Below are 12,621 nucleotides of genomic sequence, written 5' to 3' on the forward strand. Positions count from 1 at the left end.
TATGAATATTTTTCAACTTCTTTCTTTCTAAGTGTTATAAAGGAGGAATCTAGGTAGAAAATTCTAGGCCTTTTAGATGACGGGCTTGGTAAAATGTGAGATTCGGCAAGGGAGGAAAGCGAAGGCGGTGTTGGTGGCATTACAGTGTAATTGGAGAAATAAAATTACAGTATTATCCCATGGGTAGGTGGTATAGGTGCAATTGAGGAAGAGATTAATTTTGAATTCAAATATAGAGAGGAAAAATGAAGAAAATGGAGGGTCTAAGAAATACTCTACATTGAAGTTTGTCCTAGGTGAGAGTTTCGTTCTAGTATAACAGCCATAGAAATAGAGTAATTTTGTGCCAGTGCTTGGGCTACCATAATTTTGCCCATATCTGGCAGTCCTCATCAGACGAATCATTGAGAGGATAGGATATTGTAAGGTTCTTTGAGATTGAAATTACCTTGTGTTCAATGACCCCAACGGAGGATATCAACTCCTTGGATTGGAAATTTTTAGTCTACAAGTGTTTTCTGAAAAAAAAATATTTCTATGAAATGATCTTAGTCATCTCCATGCTTCCAAACAATTTAATTATGTGATTGAGTGTGTTGGGATGAGATAGAGGTCCAGTACTACACCAAATGATTAAGGCTTTGAGCCTAAAGAGAATTCTAAATGGAATTTAATTTCTTTTGATGATATACATTGGTCCATTGATGCCATGATTCTTCCCAGAGGAAGGAACTTTGGCCATATTTTATCTCCTAGAGGAAGTGATATTTTAGGAGTTTCTTATGATCCCATGCAACATTCTAGATATGTGATCCTTTGATGTCCCCCGCTAGTTGGATGAGTTGAGATTCTTTAATGTTGGGAGTATATTTGTGTCTCCACATTTTGCAGCAAGTGGGTTTGAGATTTTTGAGCCATCTCCACCAGGTTTTGGCATAGAGAGCCTTATTCAGAGTTTCAAGGACCCTGATTCTTAGACCCCCCACATTTTTTGGCTAATAGAGTTTATCCTAGGATATTAGTGCCAATTTTTTTTTCCTTTTTGCAACCTCTCCATATGAAGCTTCCTTGAATAGTTCTAATTTTATATATAATCACTTCAGGGGCAATAAAAGTAGAGAAAATATAAATGGGGAGGGATTGGAAGATAGATTTAAGAAGAGTAAAGTAGCCTACCAAATTTAGGAGTTAAGGAGTCTGGTTGGAGAGATGGGATTTGAATTTTTTCATTAGATTTTCCTAGATAGTTTTGGTTAGGGGTTAGTGGTAAGAGCCCTGCCCCCAAGTAATTGGATGGAAGAGAACTCTTTTGAAAGCCAATAAATATGGAAATGTGGGTTTGGATGGCAGAAGGGGTGTTGAAAAAAAATATTTGAGATTTGAGTAGCTTTATATATTTGTGAGATGCATTCGAGAAAGCTTTGAGGATATGTTTGAAGGAAGTGAATTTCTCGATTGAAGGGACACCCCTAAGAAGAGTAACATCTAAAAATTGTTGGTGAATGGAGGAGTGATTAACATATCTAAGACAAAGATCTTTGAAAGTTCCTTAATGAAGGGAAGTTGAAATTGCACACTCGATACCTTCATCCATGAAGAGAAAGATGTAGGGGGAGAGGGGATCTCCTTGTCTAATGCCTTTGGATGGGGTGAAGGCGGAAGAGGGAGAGCGATTGACAAGAATGGAGAAAAACGTTTTGGTGATAAGAGCCAAGGTACAGTGAACCTGTCTTTCTTCAAACCCGAAGGTAGCGAGAGTGTGAAAAATATATTTCTAGCTAAGTTTACGAAAGGCTTTGGATATACCCCATTTGATTAGAATGCCTAGGGTTTTGTTGTATTTGAGAGAGTGCATGTGCTCGTGAGCCAAGATTATGTTGTGAATGATTTGTCTACCCTACATGTAACATGTTTTCTTTGGAGATATAAGCAAAGGAAGGATGGTTCAAGTCTATTTTTAATGAATTTGGAGATAATTTTATAGATGATGTTGTAGAGAGTTATGGGGCAATAATATGAAGGGGATTTTACACTTGAGGATTTAGGGATAGGAGTGATGAAGGTTGAATCAATGCATTGAGAATAGAGGAGGAGAACTTGGAGTCTTCTACTATTTTCCAAATACCCTCCATTAGAATTGGCGAGAAATCCTAATAGAAATAAGATATTATCCCATTATGACCAAGGTATTTTCATTTGGGCATGTCCATATCAACAACCTCTACCTCTTGCATCATTATTTTTTTTAATAGAAGATCATTTTGCTCTCTAGTGACAATTTTGTGTATTTTTCTAGTGATTTTCACAATGGTTGGCCATATGTTTGCGATAGGATCAGTTAGAAGAGTTTGAAAGGGGTATGATAGCTCCTGAGTGATGTCTTCAGAATTTCAACTTGAGAATTTAGGATTCGTTGAATCTTGTGCTTTTTTTGTTATGCCAATCGTTGATCATAGATCTATGGAAAAAATCAATGTTTTTGTCCACTTATTTTAACTATTAAATTCTTAATTTTTTCTTCCATAGTATTTCTTCCTGCTTAAGGATTTCTTCTTGTTTGAGAGAGGTAGTTATCTCCCTTTGGTTAAATTCTTTTGTTCTTCCTTCTACAATTATTGTTTGTGGTACATTAGCCATCTTTGTCTCTAGAAAGGTTCTAGCTTTCTGTATGTTTCCAAATTTGTTCGTATTTCATTCCCTAATTTTTTCCTTTAGGAATTTGAGTCACTATTGAAAGAAAAAAATTGTTATTCCTACGAATATATTCAAGCCCCTCCATCAGGTTTCCATTTTAGAGAAGAAGTATGGGTTCCTAAGCCAGAAGGATTTGAATTTGAAGGGTCTTTTCCTTAGGGAATTCATTCACTTCATTGATAACTGAATATGCCAATGGTATGAACCATGGCTTGGTAAAATGGGGATCTTGAAGTTGGTGTTCGACATCACTAAAGACTTAGTAATTAGGAATCTATCCAACAAGGAAGCTATTTGAGAGTTAACCCCTATTTTACTGTTTCATGCGTGTATGCCATTTTGAGTGCTAAGATCCACTAAATGAGAATTATTTATGAAATCACTCAAGAGTTGACTTTCTTCATCTAGGCACCAGATTCCCCCTTTTCGAGCATTTCTCTTAGTACCTTGAGATGCAAAAGAGAAATATTAGAGAGGAATATCACCTAGTTTTTGGGCTTGAAAAGGAAGGGATTCTTTCTTCCTAATGCAGTCTCTGGCTATAATTTGAACTTAGTCCTTAGGGATGGTTGTTGGATCTTTGTTATGTCATTCCTTTGGTAATGTTTGCAAGTTGATGTCATATAGTTTCATAGCTTCAATCTCTTTAGGATCTAATTGGTATGGGGAATTCTCCTCAATTTTCCAATCTTCTAACTATTTTTGCTCATCGATATGGTGGTGTTGTTCCTTTGCTATTGTATTAAAGGGTTGACTCGTTTGGCCCAATTTTCTTGAGTATTGGTTAATATAACCTCCCTAGGTTATATTAGAGAAGAATATCATGAAAAAAATCACAAATTGCCAAAACTTAAAATTTATATATCCGATTAAAATGTTTTACATAACATAAAATTACAACTTGTTAATTTTATTTAATTTTTAATCAAATCAAAATATTTATATAACTTAATTTTACATTACATTACAACATTTCATCTATATTAAACTCAAAAATATCACATTCAAAAATACCACATATCTTCTGTACCAAACTAGAAAATGTTTAATAAAATTAAATACACTCGAACGAACCCAAATAAGCTTAGCTCACTCCAATCGATGGACATCAAGTTTCAATTTTGTTTTCCATTTACCATTTACGTGATCGAGATTCGAAAGTAACAAAGAAATACCTACATCCTAAAAAAAATGTTTTGAAAAGAGTTTTAAGTTAATTCAGGTACCAAAGAAATATCTCCATCTCAAAAATCTTACGAAAGAAGTTCCAAGAAGTTATATGTAAAACTTTCCATTCAATAAAACAAATCACAAAGTATTATTATGCAAAATACGCTATAAATAAAAATTCAAATAGCTTAACATTTACAAAGCGTAAGTGCTGATATTTTGTTGACAGGAGGTATATTCTTGACAATATGCCGTATTGGAAGAGAAAGTCCAGATTTTTAGACCGCCCTAAATTATGCCTCCAACGTCGAAGCATGAAAATGGATTTCATGAAAAAACGAAGACCTGCGAGTCTACGTTCTTGACAAAGTGTAGTATTGGAAGAGTAGAATCCAGATTTGTATACTTTGATGAACTATACATACATGCCTGCAACAAAACATCCAAATGGAGTTTATGAGAAGAGAGATCCAACTTCTTGATCATGGTTCATGCTAGGTCTTACTTTCTCTTCTGCTCAAACTCTTTGGAGATCGTGCTGCTGGTCATTCTTTATATATGTCATCCAAATGGAGTTTCAGAGAAGAAAGATCCAACTTCTTGATGGCCATATTATTTGTCTTTGGAAATCGTGCTGCTGGTCATTCTTTATATATGTCATCCAAATGGAGTTTCTGAGAAGAGAAATCCAACTTTTTGATGGAAATATTATTTGTAAATTTCGTTATGAATTCATAACGTTACACATCATATTGATTTATAAAATAAATCTCTAAACTCAACCATTTCTGGATTTCCCTTTTCCCCTTGGTTTTGGACCACAATAATACTCCAAACCACAAATTAGAAGAATTGATATAACAAACTCTTTCCAATTCTGCCCATTTCAATCCTGCCCATAAAAATAAAATAACAAAAAATCCTTTTCACACATTCCTTGCCTGCTGGAATGATCGCAAACACAGAATTCCGGGACGTGTAGAGCCCAAACCCTGAACAGTTTAAAGCGGGATTTCTAGTTTTCAATGTGATGATTTTAGATATCAGATGGAAGACTACTTGCAGAACCTCCAGCCAAGGCTTTGAAATGCCTTTCTAGTTTCATATAAATGAGCCTCACGAATTGAAGTTATCACGAAAATAGAATGGTCTGCATCACATAACTGCCATGACTGCAGCATAACAAACAATTTCATGACTCATTTGGTACAATACGTTTCATGTGACCCCTTAAGGATAGCAAAAGCAATTCAGGCCATTCATTTGGTGTGAAAACGGAATGTCATGTGACTCGTGTCATATATATCCATCAAGACAGAAATAGGTGGTGGGTTTGCTGGGTGAACGAATGCATTGGAGCATCTTTGGGGCCGGAGATTCCATCATGCCAATCATGAATCGTCCTTCAATGCTGCAAACACCTTTTGGACACGATGGTCCAAGGTGCCAATCAAGAATCAATCCTCAATGTTGCATGGGGTTAATATGTTATTCATAGAAATGTAGTATGAATGCATATGCCTTAGATCCAAGGAGATATAAAAAAAATATAAATGGTGTTTAGTCCTTCCTTCGTATCGAATTAGATAGACATCAGCTAACATTGCATTTAATGAAACAAGCATCCTACACATTTAATTTATTTCAAAATTTCAAATAGGAATTAAAAAATAACCCATATTTAAAAGATTAAAATTAATAATTAAGAAAAATAAAAATACTTTCAAATTTTTTTCCCTGGATTGATTTTATGTTTTTATATATATGATTTTTTAAAAATAAATATAAAATATTTTTGAAAATTTGATTATATCAGATTTTAAAATTATTTAATTTTTTTTTAATAATTATAAATGTAATCATTCAATTCCCTATATATTTATTTGTTATATATATTCCTCTATAATGAATGAGACAGAGTGGAGTGGTATACTACATAGGCAATCTTACAAAGTGGTATTTCATACCTGTAATCTGCTTAAATGTGTGTTTGTTACTAAGTTACCAAGTTCGGCCGTATCGGCTCAAAGTTTGAAGGTTCTTATTATCTTCTAACTGGTCATCGTTGCCCTTATTAGTGAAGACGCTGAGAAGACGGCACGTTTCTTGGGAAGAGCGTTTGAATCTCCTTTTATCAATTAGCAAGCATGCAATGTAAAATAGATCTAAGTTGAAAAACAATAATTTTTATATTCAATAATGTGATAAAAAAATTTAGTATTAAAAAGTTTAAAGGGAAGGGTAAGTTATATATTAAAAATTTGTAAAAATTGTAAAATAATTTTTCTCATTCTTATTTATATGATAATTATTAGTAGATTAGATAATAGTGGTTTCAGGTATGGAATTCGAATTTAATTTAATAGGTTTAGAGATTAATTTATACATTTTTATTATTGAATAAATTTGGATTTGAAGAAGAAAGAGATTGATCACTTGAAACTTAATTTTAATATTGAATATTTAATTTTTTATATAAATATCAGGTTTGAATTTTTGTTATTTAGATTATTATATTTGACTTACATGCTTTTCAAATTTGCAATACTAATAAATTTTGTTTGATGCATTTTTCTTCCATTATTAGGTAATTTTAAATAGATATATTATTAGGTAATTTTAAATAGACATAAAAGATTAATATTAGAAATAAGTACCACATTATTTAAAATATCAAGTGAGGAAAGATTCATTTCATTTTTTTTTATTTTGAAAAAAATAAAAAATTGTTAGTCTTTATAAGATGTATATTGTCGAATTTTTCTCGTATTGAATTTTACATTGTCTATTTTTTTAGTATCGAATCGAATTCAAATTCGTATTCGAATTCGAATTTGGTAACTATGATTTGTTATATATATTCCTCCTGTAATGAATGAAACAAAGTGATATACTACATAGGAAATCTTACAAGTGGTGTTTCATACCTGTACCCTGCTCAATTGATTATAGAGTTGATTTGGCGTATTTTTTACATGGTATCAAAGTGAGACCGGCACTCGGCCTGTACCCTGAGTGGAGAGTGAGACCGGCGCGTTTGAGGCGAAATCAGCACAGCATTTAGCGGTATGGTCGCGCCGATTTCACTTCTCGGCTTACAAATCTTTTATTAGTCAGAGCGACGTGAGTGGAGCAGTGATAATCGCACCGACCGTGTTCGTAGAGTTTGCGGTGAAGTCTGCCTGCAAGGATTTCTCTGGAAAGAGCTCTGGATTTCTCTCGATTTCTTCGCTGCCGATAGGTAGTGCATTTTTTACCACAGCGTATAGCTCCACTGTGCATTGTAGAAGAAGGGATCTTTGATGAGGAGTCTACGATGAAGAGGAGGCCACGGTGAATTCTGCGGTGAGAAGGTCATTTGAATTGCTGCAGGAATGTCGAGATCAGAAGTGCGTGGAGGCTGCCACGGTGAAAGACAGTGGATCGAAGTTCCGTGGACGAAGCCGCTCAGTGAACTGCGTGTTGGAGACCCAATGTTGCGTGCTGGAGGAGGTCGCGCAATAATCTGCGTGTTGGAAGGGACTGCGTCGGTCCTCGGTTTTCGCAAATGGACTTCTGGCGAAAAATGAGATCGCTCGTATGAGATCTCGACTGCGCAGAGGCCAAGATTTCTTGCCTGTAAGTTGCTGCTTCATGTGTTTTCGAAGAAGGGAGACTGCCATCTCTGCGGGACTGCGTTTTGGGTGAACGCTGGCACTGTGAGAGCTTGAGGCAGAGCTGTCGATTGGGGCACGCAAAGATCGAAGGCTTGGACACGGATGCGCTGGTGATTATGGTGATTTTAAATTTGAAAATTTGTGCCACATAATTTCATTATTAAAGAAACGTCGAAGTCCATTTAAAATTTCATGATTTCGAATTCCTTCCTGTTCTTATATTTCCTTCCATGATTTAGAATTAAAAAAAAAAAATATTTCACGATTTCGAATTCCATGGCTAAGTTTTTTAATTAAAGAAAAAAGGAAGGGCTTTTTAATTAAAAGGGGCGATTGTTTTTAAAAGGAAAGAATTTAAGTAATCCTTTTAAAAAGAGAAAGGAAAGGGGTGATTGAAAAAAAAAGGGGTTTTTTATTTGAATATGGAGGGGATCTTTAATGGAGGGGCAATTATGTTTTAAAAGAAAGAATTAAGTGATTTGGGCTCAGTTTTGTTTGGATTCGGTATTTGCAGTGATTTTGAAGATTTGGTTTTTTTTTTTAAATTGTTTGGGTTCAAGTTTTTTATTCATTCAAGATGAATAACTAGTTAGCTTAAGTTTAACTCAATGAAAACAACAAGTTGGATGGATCCAATTACTTTAGTTGGAAATTCAAGCTGCAGAGCCTGCTTGAAGGACATAATGCATGGACGATTGTGAACAATGATGAGGTGAAGCCAAAACTTGTTGCAGGAGGAACAACAGCAACAATCCAAGACTGGGACAAGTGGGAGACTAAGGCGAGAATGCTCCTGAAGTTGTCAGTCAAAGATTGCATTATTCCCCCTATCCGTGATTGCAACACTGCACCAGAGATCTGAAAGACACTCAAGGATCTTTGTGAGGTCAAGAACACCAATTGGTTGTTCTTGAAGAGCAAGATTCTCTCCATCAAGATGGAGGAGAATGAGACAGTTGTAGCATTCATTTCGCAGATCAAGGAGCTCAAGAACAAGCTGAGTGATATTGGTGAAGTTATGTCAGATATAGATCTGGTCACAATTACCATGAATGGTATGACTGATGAGTATCAAATGTTCATCACTGGCTTGAATGCAAGAGAAAAAGACCCTGTATTTGAAGAATTGGTAGGGATCCTCATGCAAGAGGAGGAAAGGCGACTGACTCATAAACCTCAGAGTTTAGATCTGGCCTTAATGGCGAAGAAGAAGCCCTTCAAAGGAAAGCCAAATGCAGCACAGAAGAGTAGCGCAGTCCCACAGAAAAAGATGCCCTCACCCCAAGGTACATTTTCAATAGAAATGACTCTGCGACCAAATGTTTTTATTGTGGTAGAACTCGCCATATAGCTAGATATTGCATGAAAAATAAGTTTGATGAAGGTGGGAAGGGACATAAGCAACATGCAAGTCATTTTGCTGATGAGGAGGAGAGTCAAAACATCATACTGTTCATATCTGACTTTGCACTTTCGGCTAAGGAGGATGAAGTAGATACCTAGTTTGTCGACTTAGGTGCATCCATCCACATGATAGGGAACAGAACGTGGTTTGAAGACTTTAAAGAAACCAGCAGTGGAGAAAACATCTATCGTGGCAATGATAGAGGGTACCAAATCAAAATTTATGGTAATATTCATGTTGTTTTTCTTGATGGAAATATTAGACATATCCATAATGTGATGTATGTACCAGGGATAAAAAAGAATCTGATCTTTGTTTCTACTATAACTGATCAGAATCTCAAGGTAGAGTTTTATAAATCATATTGTGTCATTAAAGACCTGTTGGATTGTATGACGCCTATTGCATCAGGTATTCGTGTGGGAGGAGTGTACAAGCTAAATGTCAAAAGTGCACCACATTAGGCATTGGCATCATCTGCCATGACTACAGTGGACTTATGGCACCAGAGGTTCAGCCATATTAACTTAAATGATCTGCTGCTTTTACAGAAAAGAGGTATGGTCGAAGGTCTTCCTCTTTTAAAATCTTCTCATATTGGTTATGATGCATGTGCACTGGGAAAGTTGCCCAAAGATGAATTGCCTGTGAATCCTGATAGAAAGAAGAGAGATATACTAGAGCTAGTACACACAGATCTATGCGGGCCTATGCAGAAAAGATCGTTAGGCGGTGCATACTATTTTTGACTGTTTATTGATGACTATACTAGATTTACTTGGGTGTATTTCCTGAGGAAGAAGAGAAACACTTTTGAATACTTCAAGGAGTTCAGAAGTATGGTTGAAAACCAGGCAGGTAAATGCATCAGGATTCTCCGCTCGGATCAAGGGGGAGAGTACAAGAAAGATTGTGTACTCAGATACTACAAAGATAATGGGATACAATAGCAGTTTACAGTACCCCACACTCGTCAACAAAACAGGGTTGTAGAGAGGAAAAACAGAACCTTTGTAGAGTGTGCTCACAGTATGTTAAAAGCTAAGAATCTTTCTAATGGCTTTTGAGGTGAAGCAATTAATACTGCAGTATATCTAAAGAATAGGAGTCCAATAGGAAGTTTAGATTTTAAAACTCATTTTGAAGCTTTATTTGGTTATAAGCCTGCAGTTAATAATTTCAGAGTCTTTGGCAGTAAAGAATTTGCCCATATCCCAAAGGAAGATAGAAAGAAACTTGATTCAAAGGCCATCAAATGTATCTTTGTTGGGTATTGTACAGAATTTAAGGCTTACAAACTGTTTAATCCCTCTACTCATAAAGTGTTTGCGAGCAGAGATGTAATGTTTCATGAGTAGGTTAATGAAGGAAACCATGAGAGTGCTAATGAAGACTGGCACATGCCCTTGTTGGTAGAAGAAGGTAGTGATGAATCAAGTGACAGCAATGAGCAGCAGTAGCAGCAAGAGGAAGTGAAAGAAGATGATGTAGTTGTCAAGCCAAGTCCAGAAAATGATGATCAGACAAAGTTTGAAGCTACCCCACCACTCAGAAGATCAGGTAGGAAAACTCAGTTGCCAGCAAAATATAGGGAAAATGCTTTTATAACTAGTATGATGAATGTTGTCGAACCCTCTAGTTATAAAGAAGCCAGTCAATATAGTGAATGGAGCACTGCTATGGAAGAGGAATATGAATCAATTCTCAGAAACAAAACTTGGGATTTAGTTAAACTACCTAAAGGCAAACAACCCATAGGATGCAAATGGATGTATAAGCCTAAATTTAAAGAAGATGGGAGCATAGATAAGTATAAAGCTAGGCTGGTTGCAAAGGGGTATTCATAGCAAGAAGGCATAGATTATGATGAAACATTTGCCCCTGTAGCTAAACTTAACACAATCAAAATGATAATTTCTTTAGCTACCAAACACCACTGGATGATTCAACAACTAGATGTTAAATCTGCATTTTTAAATGGGGCCTTGAAAGAAGAAGTCTACCTAGTGCAACCTGAGGGGTTTGTCAAACAGGGGGAAGATAATTTAGTTTGCAGGTTGAAAAAAGCACTGTATGGACTAAAACAGGCACCCAGGTCATGATATGACAAAATTGATTCATTTTTCCTACACCATGGTTATAAAAGGAGCAAAAATGACCATAATCTTTATACCGTGTTTGATAAAGAGGGAAGGATGGTTTTGATTTCTTTATATGCAGATGATCTAATCATTATAGGAAATGTTGATGATCTCATTAAAGAGATCAAAGAGCATATGTCACAAGTTTTTGAGATGAAAGACCTTGGAGAGCTACACTATTGTTTAGGTTTGGAAGTCTAGAGGGATTATGGACAAAATTTTTTGTCACAAAGTAAGTATAGAAGGAGCTTACTGGAAAAGTTTAGAATGGATCACTGCAAAGTTGTAGCAGTACCTTTACAATAGAATTTAAAACTTCAGAATGATGATGGATCTAAGGAGGAAAATGTGACATTGTATAGACAACTGGTTGGGAGTCTAATCTACTTTACTACAACTAGACATGATTTGGCTTATGCAGTCAGTGCATTGAGCCAATTTATGTCAAAGCCCCTTGAGAGCCACTAGGTTGTAGCTAAAGGTGTTTTAAGGTATCTCCAAGGAACCTTAGATTTTGGTATTGTTTATATTGATTCATGTGATGTTAGATTGACAAGTTTTTCAAAGTCTGATTGGGCTGGAAATGTAGATGAAAAACGATCCATAATAGGCTATGCATTTAGCATTGGATCTGGGGTCATTACATGGAGTAGAAAAAAGTAGAACACAATATCCTTGTCTTCTGTAGAAGCTGAATATCAAGCTATGTGTGCAGCAACATGTGAAGTAGTTTAGTTGAGGAGACTTCTCCTTGATGCTAGAGAAGAACATAAGTTTGCAATAGTGATCAAATGTGACAACCATAGCTTCATCAAACTTGTAAATAATCCAGTATTTCATAAGAACACCAAGCATATTGATACAGAGTTTCATTTTGTCAGGGAGAAAGCTCAGTCAAAAGAAATCCATATTGAGTATTGTAATAGTTGTGACAATGTTGCTGATATTTTTACCAAACCTCTTGGTAGAATCAAATTTGATTTGTTTAGGGAAGTCTTAGGTATATCTGTGAATCCATTTCTCCATTAAAGGGGAGCGTGGAGATTAATGTAGAAACAATTCAAACCAAACCCTAGATTAGGATTTTGTTCCCTTTTTATAGGATTCTGTTCAACTTCCCCAAATGTGTGTTTGTTATATATATATATATATTCCTCAAGTAATGAATGAGGCAGAGCAGTGTACTGTAGAGGAAGTATTATGGGTGGTGTTTCACACCTATAAAATGCTTAGTTGATTAATAAAGTTGATTTGTCGTATTTTTGACACTCTGTTGTTGGCATGCAAAAGCATCCATAGTAAAAAAAAAATCTACATTGATTTATTTTAGATAATAACGTAGGTGATGAGGTAAGCATGTTGTGATACCATTCTACTATGGAGTTGCTACAACACTAACTTATTACATTGTTGCAATACCATTGTTGCAACATCATTGCTACAACACCTATTCTAGAACACCACCTTTTCATTATGTTGCTACAACACATCACTTGCAGCACTGCTAGTGCAACACCTCTATTGCAACACCATACTAGGGTTATGTTGTCGTGAA

Source organism: Pinus tabuliformis, chromosome 4_1 (genome assembly GCF_031772625.1).
Source record: "Pinus tabuliformis cultivar Carrire ecotype Pingquan chromosome 4_1, CPIR1, whole genome shotgun sequence".
Lineage (NCBI taxonomy): Eukaryota > Viridiplantae > Streptophyta > Pinopsida > Pinales > Pinaceae > Pinus > Pinus tabuliformis.